This window comes from Plecotus auritus, assembly GCF_963455305.1.
Source record: "Plecotus auritus genome assembly, chromosome: 2".
Lineage (NCBI taxonomy): Eukaryota > Metazoa > Chordata > Mammalia > Chiroptera > Vespertilionidae > Plecotus > Plecotus auritus.
The window spans coordinates 135,516,597-135,531,970 of NC_137771.1; the positions used below are offsets into that span (position 1 = coordinate 135,516,597).

Consider the following 15,374-nt stretch of genomic DNA (forward strand, 5'->3'; position numbering starts at 1 on the left):
TAGCACTCATTTAGAAAAACCTTAAATATTTTTTACACAAAATCTCTTTATTTCATTATAGTACAAAAGATTTAGTGGCCTGATGTAGTATTACTGATTGATAAAACTGCAAATAATGTAATTGAGTCATTACCCTAACATTGTGCTAAGAGGTTTATGTCATTCTCTTATTCTGTCCCCATGTCATAGCTACTGTTACAGTGGTATTGCAGCGAGAGAGATTGGAAGCCAGATTATTTTTAAATATATTTTATTATTGATAGTATTACAGATATCTCCCATTTTTTCCCCTTCCTCCGCTCCTCCCAGCCTCTCTACCCACCCACCACAGGTCTTCACTACCCTATTACCTGTGTCCATGGGTTATGCATATCTACAATAATAAAAGCATATTATGCTAATTAGACCAAACTTCCTTCCGGACGACCTTCTGGATGAAGCCAGGGCTGTGAGCGAAGCCCGGGTCCCGGGTGCTTGCTAGTGGCCGGAGGGAAGCCTGGGTTCAGGGTGCCAGAGGGAAGCCGGTGCCGGCAGCCGGGGAAGGAAGGCCTACTCTTGCATGGATTTCGTGCATTGGGCCTCTAGTAAGTATACAAGTTCATTGGTTTCTCTTTCCTTGTCCCCCCAACCCCACATCAAGGTATGCCAGTCTGTTCCATGCCTCCATGCTTTGGGTCTTATTTTTTTGGTCAATTCATTTTGTTTATTAAATTCCACAAATAAGTGAGATCATGTAATATTTGTCCTTCTCAGATTGGTTTATTCCATTTAGCATAATATTTTCCAGGTACAGCCATGCTGTCCCAAAAGATAGAGATCCCTCTTTTTTATAACTGCATAGGATTCCATAGTGTAAATGTCCCACAGCTTTTTTATTCATTCATCTACTGATGGGCACTTGGCCTGTTTCCAAATATTAGGGAGCTGGATTTAATTCATGGTTCCCTCTGCTGATAGAAGGGCAACTTGAACTCCAGTTAGTCAAACTTCAAATCTTCAATATTTCTGTGATAACACTGCTTCTCTGATTAAAATTCCTTAACAAATTCAAAAATCTATTGTTTTTGGCTCAATGGTGGACTGACATAAAAGTAATTATGAAACTAACATTCCTTCATAAAATGGAAAGCCTGTTCTGAGTTAGTACTTACTAAAATCTTCTACATTTTTCAATATAATGAGGATGAACATCCTAGACCTCTAAATTTCTCTATATATGGGGCATTGGAAAATAGATAATGCCATTGCATAGGCACAGGGAGACATTTCAGACATGCACAAATAAATTAAAAATGAAATGACTATAAAAACAAAACACAAAAATCATTTCAAGTACTTGATTTTTGGGAACCATAGGAGAGACAATTTTGCATCTTTTTCACTAAATTTTTATTAAGCTTTGTTACTGTATTAATCATGCATATGTAACACATATAGACTGAATCTTCTCAATTCCTCTCTGAAGTTATTTCACTAAGGATTTCATCATTGTCTGCTTTGGAAAAGAAGTAATACAAGGAATATCTGAAGAATATTTACTCACTATCTGAAATTTTTACTAAAAGGTACTACTCATTTCTTTTATTTATATCATAAAAATTCATTTTCTTAAAATTCTATAAAATTACAGAAATGTTTCTTCACAAGGAATTCTGAGCTTTTAAAAATTAAACAATGATGATCAATATATTGTATATTGTTTTTCAATGTTTCCTCTGATAAACTCAAATCAAATTTAATATTTAGCTCTAAAAACAACTCTAGCCATGCATGATTGTGTGTTTTTTTCTATAAATGTCAGAACTATATATTTAACTGCCTGAGTTCATATCCAAGAATAAACTCATTATATTCTTTTCCAAATATCATTCTCCTTCAGTGCTCTCTGTCTTAGTAAATGAGACTACCCTCTATATATGTAAACATCATATATAAACACAACATTTGTCTTCATGTTCCATCACAAAGCCTGCCATTTTTACAGCCTGAATATCATTCACGTATTTCCACTTCTCTTGTTCTAGAATCATAATCTCTTAACTGATCTGTACTTAACCTTATTCTTTATTTCTATACATTCTCTTTTTCATCTTCCAAATTCTTTTCCATGCAGAAGACATTTTTAATTAAAAATAAAATCTGATTATACCATGTTGTTTGTTACATCTATGCAGTGACTTCTTATTGATTTAGAGTATAGAACCAAATTAGTGATCTGTTCCTTGAGCTCTGTACAATTTGGCCCCTTCCTATCAGTCCAACTCCACTTTGTTTCATTCTCCACATAGTTGTTCATACTATACTTTGCTTACCATGGCTTTATTGAAAGTTTCCATAGATAACATATTCCTTTTTTCTCAGAATCTTACAAGTTCCTCTACCATTTTGGAATATACCATCCCCTGGCCCCCATCTTTAATTAAGGAACTCCTTTTAATCTTTCAAAATGAAGTTAAGCTTCATTTACTAAAAACAATCCTTTCCTCTTTATGAGATCATGCCTAGATACTTTTTGGTCAGAAAGAAAAAGTATCCATAATGAGACATAATGTTTAGAGTTTCTAAAAAGAGAAAGTTATCTGTAGTTGCTAACTCTTCCACAAACATAAGGATATGAAGAATTAACAAGTAACAATTTCATGATAAAATTGAGGTAGTAGAATTGAAGTGCAAAACATATATTGAAGTAAAGGTAGAAGAAAGATTACTCTTTTGGAAAATTTTGAGGTAAAAATCATATACTTCAGGAATACTTCCTGTTGTATGAACAGATGACAACACATTTATAAGGAGAGTAGACGGATTCAATGGACTCAGTGTAGCAGGGAGAATCAGAGTGCCTAACTCATAGAAAAATGTACAAAAACTTAAGTATTCAATTAGATGAATAAAAAATGCACCGGAGTTTGAATATAGAAAGCCAGACAGCTTATAGTTGAAGGTAACTTTAAAATAGTCCTGGAATTGTCAGGCCGGTGTTGCTCAGTGGTAGAGCATTGACCCAGGAACCAAGAGGTCACTGGTACAATTCCCAGTCAGGGACATGCCTGGGTTGAGGACTCGAACCCCAGTAGGGGGTGGGCAAGAGGCAGCCAATGGTTGATTCTCATCATTCTCATTGATGTTTCTATCTCTCTGTTCCTCTCCCTTCCACTCTGAAAATCAATTAAAATAAAAAAATAAAAATATAGTCCTGCAATGGATGACAGAATTAATATTTTAAAATCCATCATGTCTTTTGTGTGGACCAGTTATTCCATAATTCTGAATTTGATTTTTGAGAAAGCATAAGAAATTGAAAATTATTTTCTACCTCATAAATTATTTTTTTCTATCACCCAACAAGAGTTAGATTGTCCTAAGTCCGTAGTCTTGAAGATGCACACACAGAACAGATGCCAAAGTGATGGAGTTTTCCTCTTTCCTGTAAGTACAGGAAATAGCTGTTGTTCTGACAGCATGGGTTTGGGCCTTTTCTATCTCTTAAAATCATGCATTTTTTATTTTTTTCCACATCTAAAGGAGCAGGCAAATTTGAAAGCTCTTTGAGGAAGTACTATTTTGTAATTAGACACTACCACAGCCTTATTTGGAGGAATGGAAACAAATGCAACAAAGAGTTCATTCCATAAAGTTTAAAAATAAACAAGTACAAAATATTAGCTAAAAGCCAATTTGTGGCTTTCTATTATTACCTAAAATATAATTGGTGTTTTTAATCCAAGACTCACATTATAGAGACTTAATTTTTGTAAATGCTGCAGAAGTCTTTTGGGCATTTTAAGTTATGGATATTTTACATCATTTTAGGTAAATATCCCAAAATCTTTTTCTAATCTTCTAGAAGAAGGACATATCTGCTGTTACATGGTTTTATTTATTTAGGAAAATGGGAAACTTACATTTGGGAATTTTTCTGAAATTCAATTATAGTGCATTATGAAGTCCTGGGATCAAATAACATGATGTTTGAGTTGAGTCCTAATAAATTCCAAAGTTGAGAAGAAGTTTGCCAGGTGGTTAATAGGAGAAAAGTTACTACAGAGATGTAGAGAGGCAACATGTTGTAAAGTGCCTTTGGTGCTATACCAGGAAATGTGATTTTACATTGAAAGTCATAATGAGTCACTGGAAGTTAAATACAAGAGTATTATGATCAGATGTGCATTTTACAGACTAAGTTGGGAAGCATGCGGAGAAAAATAGAAAGAAAAAAGAATAGAGGCAAGAGTCCTGTTTATGGACTGCTGCCTTAACTTGAGTTAAAGATGATAAAGCCCATAGAGAAGACACTAACATTTAATGAATATATATTTATAAGATTAAATTGATCAAACCTTGTGAGTAGATGTGAGTGTTGCAGATATATCAGAAGCTAGTGGGCTTCAAATTCTCTACCTGAGACAATTATGTTTCAGAGAAATATCAAGAATTGGTGGTAGATTTGAGAGTAGAAACCATGTAGATACTGACATCCTGTTTCATTTCCTGAACAGTTTGCACACAGTCTGCACTAGTGGCATCCCCTAAGTACTCTCTGCAGTTATGCCTTTTCTGTTTCCAGCCTGATGGTTCCTTCTCTTTGTTTGCATCCTCCCTGGTTTAATCATCATGAGTTTGATATGTTATGGAAGAAGGGCAAGAAGAAACACATCACCAAGTGTGATGCAGCAGTTAAAAATAGTTAAACAGAGCTATTCCAATTTAGATGTTCATTTCAAACCCCAGTTAAAATAATTAAGTGCATAAGTGTGTGCATTCATATGCATACCACCCCTGAGGCCCATCATATCCCATGATCTGGAATCTTAATTCTCACCACATGACTTTTAAAGAATGGCTCTGTTTATTCTAGAGTCATGGTGAACTAATTTAATGATCTTCTAGCATTAGGAAAGCTTTTAGGTAAATGCACTTTTGAGCACTGTATCTGATTTCACATTCATTTCCATTTTATGTCCATCTCTTTTTTTCTCATTTTGTTATATGATGATGTTTTCCATACAGCTCACTTTCAAACACATTTGCTATTTTTGTGCAATTTATATATGCACTATTATTAGATCGCCATAATTTCATATTATCTATGCTAACTATGGCATTTTAAGACTTTGGTTTAAAACAAAGAACAACATGGAACAAACTAGTAAAACTATGTGACGTATGTTTCTGCCAAAACAGTTAACTCCTTTGAGAACAGGTTACTTTAAGCAATAGCCAATCTGTAGACTAAAGGGCCATTCAGAGTGAAGGAGGGGAAAATCAATGTTTTAGAGATTTTAAAGTACATCATGAATTAAAGCTCTTTGTTGGTGATAGTGACAGTCAAGAAACAAGTGTTCAGAAGAGATATAAAGCTTTGAGAAGAATATAAATTAGCTAGGAAGTAATGAGGCAGACCATAAAGGAACAGCCTCAAAAACCAGATCCAGTAACCTATCTTAGGCTGGTCAGTAGTCTAATTTCAATGGCAGACAAAACTGGATAAACCAATAGCCTGACCAATGACAATCCCATGCAAAAGATGCAGAGGTGTTGCTTTCCAATACAAAATATAACTGTTCAAGCAATACTTTGACAAGGGCACACTGAAGTACAGAAATACATTCTGCCTTTGAAACTGTTTTATATAGTTTGACACGGTATTATGAAGACATGTTGTGGTAAACTCATCTATCGGATGGGGTTGATGCAGTGAAAAGCAATATGATTGAGAAAAGAGGTTACTCTCGGCTCCTATTAGAGTATATAAAGGCTTAGGAAGCTAACAGAAGGCCAGGGGAAGATGAATTTGTACTGAGCTGCAATAGAATTCATGGACATGACTAAAAATCGCAACAAACCATGTGTGCTTAAATGGCCATAGAAACTTCAAATCTTAGAATTTTTATAATATTACTATAAATATCAATAAAAGTTCAATATAATTTAGTATACCAATTGATATGTTTTGATGAAAAATATACCTGTTTAAATAAATAGAGCCATTTCCTCTCACCCTGATCACCAAATTGTAGATTAATATAAAAATATTGATGATAAAAATATTCTAGATTTTCATACTGAATGGCATCAGAAATGTAGTTTAGGTCCAACCCAAGTGTTGTGTTGGCAAATACCTAATAACTGTTACATTTTTTTGGGGGGAAAGACCCTGATTTGTAGAACTTCCCAATTTTCATGGTTAAATATTCCAATTTTGGCTGTTTTCAGCTAACAATTTTTCTTTAATCCTCACCCAAGGTTACATTTTCCATTGAATTTTAGAAACAGTGAAAAGGAGAGGGAGAGACAGAGAGAAGCACCTATGTGAGAGAGAAACACATTGATTGGTTGCTTCCTGCATGCCCCCGACCAGGGCCTGGAGCCTGGAACCAAGGTACATGCCCTTGACCAGAATAGAACCTGAGGATCTTTGGTCCTCAGGCTGATGCTTGATCCACCGAGCCAAACCAGCTAGGGTTCAAGTTCACAAAATGACATAGTTGAACACACAATTGAGAAGCAATGCACACAATAGGCTCTCACAAGCCAACTCTAATTAACCACAGAACTTTGTGTAAAAGCATCATCTCAAGAAATATATTATACTGTGATTTTCTGTAAGAGGTTTACAAAGAATAGGAAATTTATAATCAGAAGAATTTTATTTCAAATGTAGTTTCTGTATGTATTAACTAAGGGAGTTGGAGCAATTTAATATGTCTTGGATCTTAATTTTCTTATCTCTCAAATGGGTTGTAAAAAGTTTACAAGATGATTCATGGAGAAAATATTTATAAATGGTAATTTTCTGTTCTAAATGTGTTTTTTAATATAATTTAAAAACTTAATTTAATTCTATTCCAATAAGTCAAAATTGAAAATATATAGTGGCTGAACTCTATAACTGTTATACTGGCAGAGTTCTTAGGGATGGAAGGTCAACAACCAAAGCCATAAGATTATCTCCTAATGACACATAGCCAGTTTGTATTGAGACTACAACTGGACTAGTTCAATTTTCTCTCTATCATGCTCTTGTATTACCAGTTTAATGGAAAACTCATATTTAAGTCAACCAGATACGGTCTCCAATAAATGGACAAGTGAAGTTCCAGCAGAGATAAGAAATATCTTTCACTGCAAAATTATTGTAATCTTGAAAATAAAACAAAAAATAAAATATGCAGTTAAGAAAATGGGGTTAATAGAAAATAGAAAACTTGCTAAAGGTCAAATAGTACATGCAATGAGTGAAATGTATCACACTACAATTATGTATAATTGAGAAAGAGTAGTTATAAGCTTCAAGATGAATGTGGGTTTTCTTTACTAAAACACTGATTTAAAAAATGGGTTGTTTCCTGAAGAAACCCAAAGTTTTTTGAGCCAGTACAAATCTTCATCATTTCATTTAAGCAACAGTAATTTACTTTTTTTATGTGTATACTCTATATAGACACACGTTAAAAGCAGTTACATTTTTCTTAGTTTGTTCATATGATTAAGGTAAAGGAAGATGCATTTGAAAGAAAATAAAATGGGCAAAATTAGTGAAAACATTGGTAGAGATGTTTTTATTTTGTCATACATGTTAGTAAAGAAACACAATTCTGTGTTTGATAGCTTCAGATGCTGGCCAGGAAATTGGCTAGCAATTTTGATAAACTAATTTATTGTATAATATTGCATGATCATAGCTGGTCATACCAAGTACTTTAAGGCATCCCCTTTAACTATAATAATGTCCAAGTTAATTAGCACCAGGGTGAATGACTTTCACCCAAACCAAAGACTCCAGCAAGAGTTAAGAAATAAATGAAGAAGGTATACAAAAATCTGGCCAAGGTAACATCTTCATAAGGAAGAAAAAAATACTTGAAAGGAATAACCTTTTACATGCATGAATGTGGCCATTCAAGTGTTTTACAACTCTATAGTTTTGACACATATATTAAAATGTTTTTTATATGAGTGGAAGTAGAGTCTGGGAGTTTTCCCAAAATTTCTGAAACATGTTAGGATCTTCCTCTCTCTCTCTCCAAACTATACATGTTGATGCCCCCATTCCCATCTAAGGGAACTCTCCAATAGCTTAGTCTCAGTTCTTTCTGCTGCTAAGCAATCCAGGAGTGGCTTTCATTTACATTTTTTAAATTTCTTTATTGATTACATATGTGTCCTTATTCCCCCATTACGCCCACTCATGCCCTCACCCCCCTGTTGTCTGTGTCCATATGTTAGGCTTATATGCATGCATACAAGTCCTTTGGTTCATTTACATTTTTTTATAAAAGTATTTTTGAAGCTGACATTTCTAATAAGCACTTTTCCAGTTCCACTATGGATTTTTACAACCCTCTCAAGCTTTTCTCATTTACTCCATAAACTTTACATTGTCTGTGATTTCCCATAAATTTCCAAAACTTTTCTTTTTGTCTATGTGTTATTTGGGAAAAAGTGGAGTAGAAATGTGGTATCTCCTTCAAGTATAGATATTAGGTTTATATATTAGAGGTATACCTTTTCCTGAGAACTCCATCTAGTGGTTTTGACTATTCAGCCAAAATTCTTATTTGCCTGAAGAATTATGGTAAGTTGTTCATATAGTTTTTAGTTTAAAACAGTAACTTGTGAAAAGTAGAAAGAATATTTTAAAGTGAAAACGCCTCCACTATTTGACCAGACAGTTTGATCAGACAAGTCTGTGTCTGAAATTAATTTTAAAGAACCTCACTCTGAGGCCCAGTGCACAAAATTTGTGCATGGGGTGGAGGTATCCCCTCAGCCCAGCCTGCACCCTCCCCAATCTGGGATCCCTCTCACAATCCAGGACTGCTGACTCCTAATTGCTCACCTGCCTGCCAGCCTGGTCGCCCCCAACTGCCCCCACCCAAACCAGCCTGGTTGCCCCTAACTGCTGCACCCTGCTGGCCTGGTCACCCCTTACTGCCCCCACACCAACCTGGTCACCCCCAATTGCCCCTCTGCCAGCCTAGTTGCCCCCAACTCCTCCTCCCCCCCCCACCCCCGCCGGCCTGGTCGCCCCATGCAGCCTGCTATTTGGTCATCCATCCAGTTGTTTTGGTTGTGAGGGCCCCTGGCTTTTTATATATTAGGATGGATATATATATATATATATATATATATATATATATATATATATATATTCAGACCTGGAAATGAAGGTATTTTCAAAGGCTTTTAAAGAACCTGTTGTCAATTTTCTTACATATTGTATCATCAGGAAATGTAGAAATGTACTAAATATTTGAAAACATTTACATATGTAACTTAGGCCATGGTTCTCAAATTTACTGTACATAAAAATCACCATAATTTGTTGTGCATTGTTTGTTTAAGTGCATTTTCAAGGTCCTCCCACTCAGATATTCTCATTTAGGAAAGCTTACAAGTGAGCATGTGTCCAGCTTTGTAAAATCTGGCATAGGAAATAGTAGTCAATGAAGAAAAACTCCACTAAACTCTTTTACTAATCTTAAATTTTCTACAAATAAGTTGACAAGATAAAATAATTGATAAAAATGACTCTTAGATTCTTCAGGTACTTTTACTCTGGCTTTCATGTGACAATAGTGGCAGTCTATTTTAAGACATTTAAACACACTTTACTAAATTCACCAGCATTACACATTTTATAGCACGAGTTCACGGGAGCTACTAATTGCATTTCTGAATACAAGCGATGTACTTCAAACAAAAGTTTAGCCTAATGCCTTGATTTTAAGGTTATGATTTGTATATAAATAAGGGACTGAAGACTCATCTGCAGGAGGATCAAAGCTTGTAAAAGAAAGTCGTGTTGTCAGCATCATGCATACATATATTAGACTTTCTCTTAGGGATAAAGCAACCAGAATATTTAATTGTTGCAAATTTGTGGGGGGAGCAGCATATAATATATTATTTATTGTGGCATTTCATGCTAGATTAAACAACATCACAGTAATGCCGATGCCATTTAGAAGGTAAAGAATGGAAATAGAACTCTTCAGAGGACAGAAAATCATCATGAATCTTGTTTTATAACAAAACAATTCTTTGCTAAAAATTAACTTTTCCTCTACATACTTCCTTATAAAATAGCTTAATGAACCCTATCCCCCAATATAATATTTTGTTGTTTTATAATATGAATGAAACCTAGATGCCAAAAATTCATTTAAAAAATATATATCTCTGATTTCCGGATTTTTCTATTTATAAGTTTTTTTTTCTATTTATAACAAAGAATAAATATAATATTTAGAATATATTTATTATGTGGTTATTTCTGTGCTTTTTTTCCCTTAAAAAGGTTTTTATAGCCTATGGTGCACAGTTGGTATTTCACATTATCTCTTGTTCCCAGGTGTCTGGGTGGGGCTGGTCCCAGGGGGGGCCTCCTGGTGAGGGTCCCAGTGCAGTACTTGAAGGCGGGGGTAGTCTGAAAGGGGGGTCTGCCTTTACCTCAACCACTCTGAACTCAATTGTCCTGCCTGTGCCTCAGTTTCCCTACTGGGTCCCTAGGAAGGCCCTGAGGAAATCCTCTCCCTCACAGTGCCCAAAATATCTAGGGACTGTGTCCTGGCCCTCTCCCAGGGGAGTTTCTTCCCATCACTCACCTCCACCTTCCCCACCCCCCCAAAAAAAATACTTTCATTGTGTTAAAACTGCCTGAAACTTCTGTGGGTACAGAAACCACAAACTGAAAGGCAGAGGAAAGGGGAGATGGGCAGAAGCAACCAGAACCCATTTGGGGCCAGTTTTCTTACCTGCACAAGTTTCTCCCCCTACCCCCCAGCTTGGCCCAAAGCCTGCTGAGAAATTTGCTACCTGGATGTGCCTTGGCAGGGACCCCCACCATACACACATCTCAATCTGGCCTTCACAGAACCTTACACGTGAAAAACAAGACAAAGCCACAGAAAAACTTGAAATCGGGCAATGATGTGGTAGCGGGGATACTCTGGGGCCTCCCTGGGCTGGGGCAATAACCGGCTGAAACCTTGTTGGCCACGGGGCCTTGGGGGCAGCAGTTGGGGTTGTATATCTGTAGACCCAGATCAAATACCTGGCCACTCTGGTTGGTGCCCTGTGTGTAACCCATCTAAACAGACATGTGGGAGTTGTCACACTTGTTGATCCCCAGCTTGGTGTCATAGATATGTCACTGGGTTCCAGGAAACATCATGCCCACCTGGCTGGCACACTTGTTGATGCTCATTTGTGGGCTGATGGTTGAGTGTCCCTGGGTGGTAGTTATGGTTCTTGGGGTCATACAGATGCCTTCTTGTGCCATAGTCCATCATACATGACTGGCTGGTACCCTCGGCGCCTATCTGGAGCTCGATGACACACTGGCCTGCTTCATGGTGACTTCTGGCTGTTCCACTTCTGCTTCTCTGAGTACCTGATGCCACTGTTCATGCCACTCTGCAGCCCCTTTGTCTTGGCCTTCCCTGTCAGAAGAGACACCTGCACCTGCATCATATCCCCTCCCTCAAACAGGTCATTGGCCAGGAACAGGTCCATGGAGTTCAAGCTGTGTCCTTGATGAAGTTAGAGAGTTTTTCTAGCTGGTGCCAGTTTTGCATGGAGTGGTTGATCTGGTGGTCTGAGCCTGGCTGGTGCTTATTCATGAGTGTGCAGAGGATAATTTTATCCTTCAGAAACTTCTAGAAGTCAAGACCTATAGGCCGGCGAGTCCCTTAGTCCAGCAATGAAGTTCTGCCTCCTACTAAAGGTCCTATTTGGACAGGAGCTGGTTCTTGACCTTGACCTTAGGAGAGCCCTTTGTTTAACTGCATGGAGTTTATGCCCACTGTATCCATCGCTGGACCAATGACCTGGTTGGTGCGATGGCGGGGAATCTTCTTATGCTTTTGATAATAGCCATTCATTCAGTTAAATTATTCTTTATTTACCAAAAAGAACAAACATAATTATATGTACTAACTCAAAATATCTTCCATTATAAAGCTTAAATACTGTTTGAAGCAAAAGACCTTAGACCATCAAAATAAAAAAAATGAGTTCAGCGTGATACTGCAGGGCTGTTAGAAAATAGAAAAAAATCACATATTCACAATAACTTAAAATTAGAAAAGTGTTATTGAACTGGCCTCATGCATTTTATAAGTGGTCTTAAATTGTCACTGCCCTTTAGAGTCATGCTTTCACCCCTAACCCCTAACCCCCATGAGCAATGAGAACAAAGAAGTCAGGATGCTGCTCATAGCAATGGAGAACATTTGCATGGAGATCAGGACAGGCTGAAAAAGTTTATTGGTAATTGAAGAGCTTAAAAAAATTCATCTGATGCAGTAAGGAGAGAAAACAATAAAGCTTTGAGTTTTACATTTTAAAATCATAAGTTAAAATTTGTATTCATATAGTTTGTCTTTACTAGCTATTACATATTGCATAGACTATTAAGAAAAAATCAACATGAAAACTAATTAAATTTACTTGCCAAACCCATTTGCAAATTCTGCCTTTTATTTCATTGTTGTTCATTCACACTATATTCCAATTTCTCACAGCTCTGAAGGCTGAAAAGTCCAAGAACACAGTATTAGCAAGATTTTATCTTGGACTTTCCACCCTACAGAACTGTGAGAAATGAACATTTGTTGTTTAATTTACCCAGTCTATGGGAATTTGTTATAGTGGCCTGAGCTTATTAAGATAAGTAGCAAGGTAACTATACCATTCTGTCTTATATTTTCATATAATGACAACCTTTATTAGAAATTGTCTTTATAGTTTAACTAGAAGCCCAGTGCATTAAATTCATGCATGAGTAGGGTCCCTAGGCCTGGCTGGTGATCAGGGCCGGTCGGGGCTTTCTGGCTGCCAGCCACGGCCTTCCTCCATTCCGCACTGCCCCCTACGGTGGTCAGCGCACGTCATAGTGAGCGATTGAACTCGTGGTCTCCCCAACAAACTCCCGAGGGGACACTTTGCATATTAGCCTTTTATATACACAGATAAAAAACAAATCTTAAAGATATCCTATCCCTATCCCAAATGGATTTTAGACTGTCTTTACCAATATCATGTAATTTAAAATTAAGCCTGATCAGGGGCTTTTTAGGGCAGTGAAACTATTCTGTAAATATTATAATTGTGAATACTTGTTATTACACATTTGTTAAAAATTTATAGAATATACAACATAGAGAATGAACTAGTGTAAATTATGGGCTTTAGTTAATAACAATGTATAAGTATTGGTTTACCAATTGTAATAAGTGTACCACACTAACGCAAGATTTTAATAAAGCTTAGGGGTATATGGGAATCTTTGTACCTCGCTTTCAGTTTTTTGGCAAACTTACAACTACTTGAAAAAGAAATTACATTAATTTAAAAAATTTAAGCCAGGCAAGAGACACTTATCCCAAGTGTTAAAGGTCTATTTTAGTTGAAGGTTTGATCCATCAAGTGTTCAATTATATAATAACTTTTTTTATGCTTCTTTCACTGGCATTATATTTTAGTCTGCATCATGCTTATCTAAAACTCTAAAATACATGACTTATTCAAATTTCCAGTTAATTGAAAACTTCTGACAATCGAAACAGTAAGGAATAGAGTAAAAAAATAGATTCAGATTTAAAATTTAAACTTCACTCTCCCTCACTTCAAAATAGTGTTTTTTGTGGAAGCTGATCATTACTGATGTGGTCAGAAAAAGTGGTTCCTTGCCGATTATTTAAAAGTAAAAGATAGTAAGATAGTGACTATTTAAGAAGAGCAGAACATGTAGGTTCTCCATCTACACTTTTTTTTTAAATCAATATCATGGTTATATTTGACCCAGATCCCTAACTTTTAAGTCTTACTGGCTCATTTTGAGAGAAAGAATGAGAAGGGCTAAAAACAAGGCATGAAAAATTCCAAATAAGTACAATCAGCAATTTTATTACCCATTATTTTAGATCAGCATATTATAAGGGTACTCATATTTTTATACCATCAAGACTCATGTACACCATCCATTCATGACATGATACTGAGCTTATGTTGGGGATAATTACACAATACTGAACTTATGTTGTGACTAAAACAAGGGAATAAATATATGTCTCACTTAGAGATATGGACTGGTATTTTGTGTTCTAGAATGTCAGGTTTTAGACATCTTTGAGTCTTGAATATCAAATGATAGACATTTAAGCTGCATGGGATGAAGACTCATTTTTCTCCTATTCTTATGCATGGATTTTCTCTATCATATCATGACAGATGCCACCTAGCATTTCCAGCTTATTTTGCATGTGCATTGGGTAGGTGCAAAAAAAAAAAAAAAATTTAAAACCCATTATAGAAATACTAGAGGCCTAGCACATGAAATTTGTGCACTTAGGGGGTCTCTCAGACCGGCTTGTGCCCTCTCGCAGTCCGGGAGCCCTCAGAAGATGTCTGACTGATGGTTTAGGCCCAAGTGGGCCTAAGACATCAGTCGGATATCCTTAGTGCTGCCACGGAGGTGGGAGAAGCTCCTGCCACCACCACTGCGCTCCCCAAATATGAGCCCAGAGTGCTCCCCCTGTGGGAGTGCACTAACCACCAGGGGGCAGATCCTGCATTGAGCATCTGCCCCTGGTGGTCAGTGCAAATCATAGTGACCAAATGTCCCGCTGTTCGGTCAATTTGCATATTAGCCTTTTATTATATAGGATGACTACTACTATCATAAGAACTAATAGAATGATATTGATAATAACTTGCCTTTTTTATTATTAAGCTTGGAGTATACTAAGCCAATGGTTCTCAAACTTTGAGTGGCTTCAGATTCACCTGGGGAGTATTCAAATCCGATTTCTGGCAGTCTGCACCCACAAACACTTGGATCCCATAGTCAGGCTGGGGCTTATGAATGTGCATTTATAACAAGCTCACAGGGATGTGCCAATGTTTGAGAACCCCTATAATAAATCATTTTTCATAACAAATCCTACCAAAGCTCAATGGTTAAAAAGTTTTCACAGTGGGAAGAGGGACCAGTTATGACCATAGCCACATGCCAAGGTTTCATACTGAGATCATTTGAGAGGAAGGCAGTGTAAGAAGGACTACTTGTTATTTAACACTGAAGGCCTGGTGCACTAACTCATGCACCAGTGGAGTCTCTTGGCCTGACCTGCAGGATGGGGCTAAAACTGGCTCTTCAACATCCCTAAGGGGTCTCAGATTGTGAGAGGATGCAGGCCAGGCTGAGGGACCCCACTGGTACAAGATCAGGACCGTGGCGGGACGTGGGAGGTTGGCCAGCCAGGGTGGGACTGCGGGAGGGCTCCAGGGCATGTCTGGCCCATCTCGCTCAGTCCCTATCGGCGGGAACCCAGCAGCAAGCTAACCTACTTCTCGGAGCGTCTGCCCCT

General features: G+C 37.0%; 1 protein-coding gene and 1 pseudogene across 7 annotated transcripts in view; one reads left to right on the forward strand and one right to left on the reverse strand.

The window, feature by feature from the left end:
• CADM2 (cell adhesion molecule 2) overlaps window positions 1-15,374 on the forward strand; it is a 1,275,304-nt gene that overhangs the window by 495,274 nt on the left and 764,656 nt on the right. The window lies entirely within an intron of this gene.
• Window positions 10,881-14,877, reverse strand: LOC308242615 (calponin-2-like; annotated as a pseudogene). The gene is made up of 2 exons: window positions 14,791-14,877; window positions 10,881-11,719 (listed from the first exon to the last, which is right to left on the reverse strand). The product of its transcript is annotated as a calponin-2-like (transcript).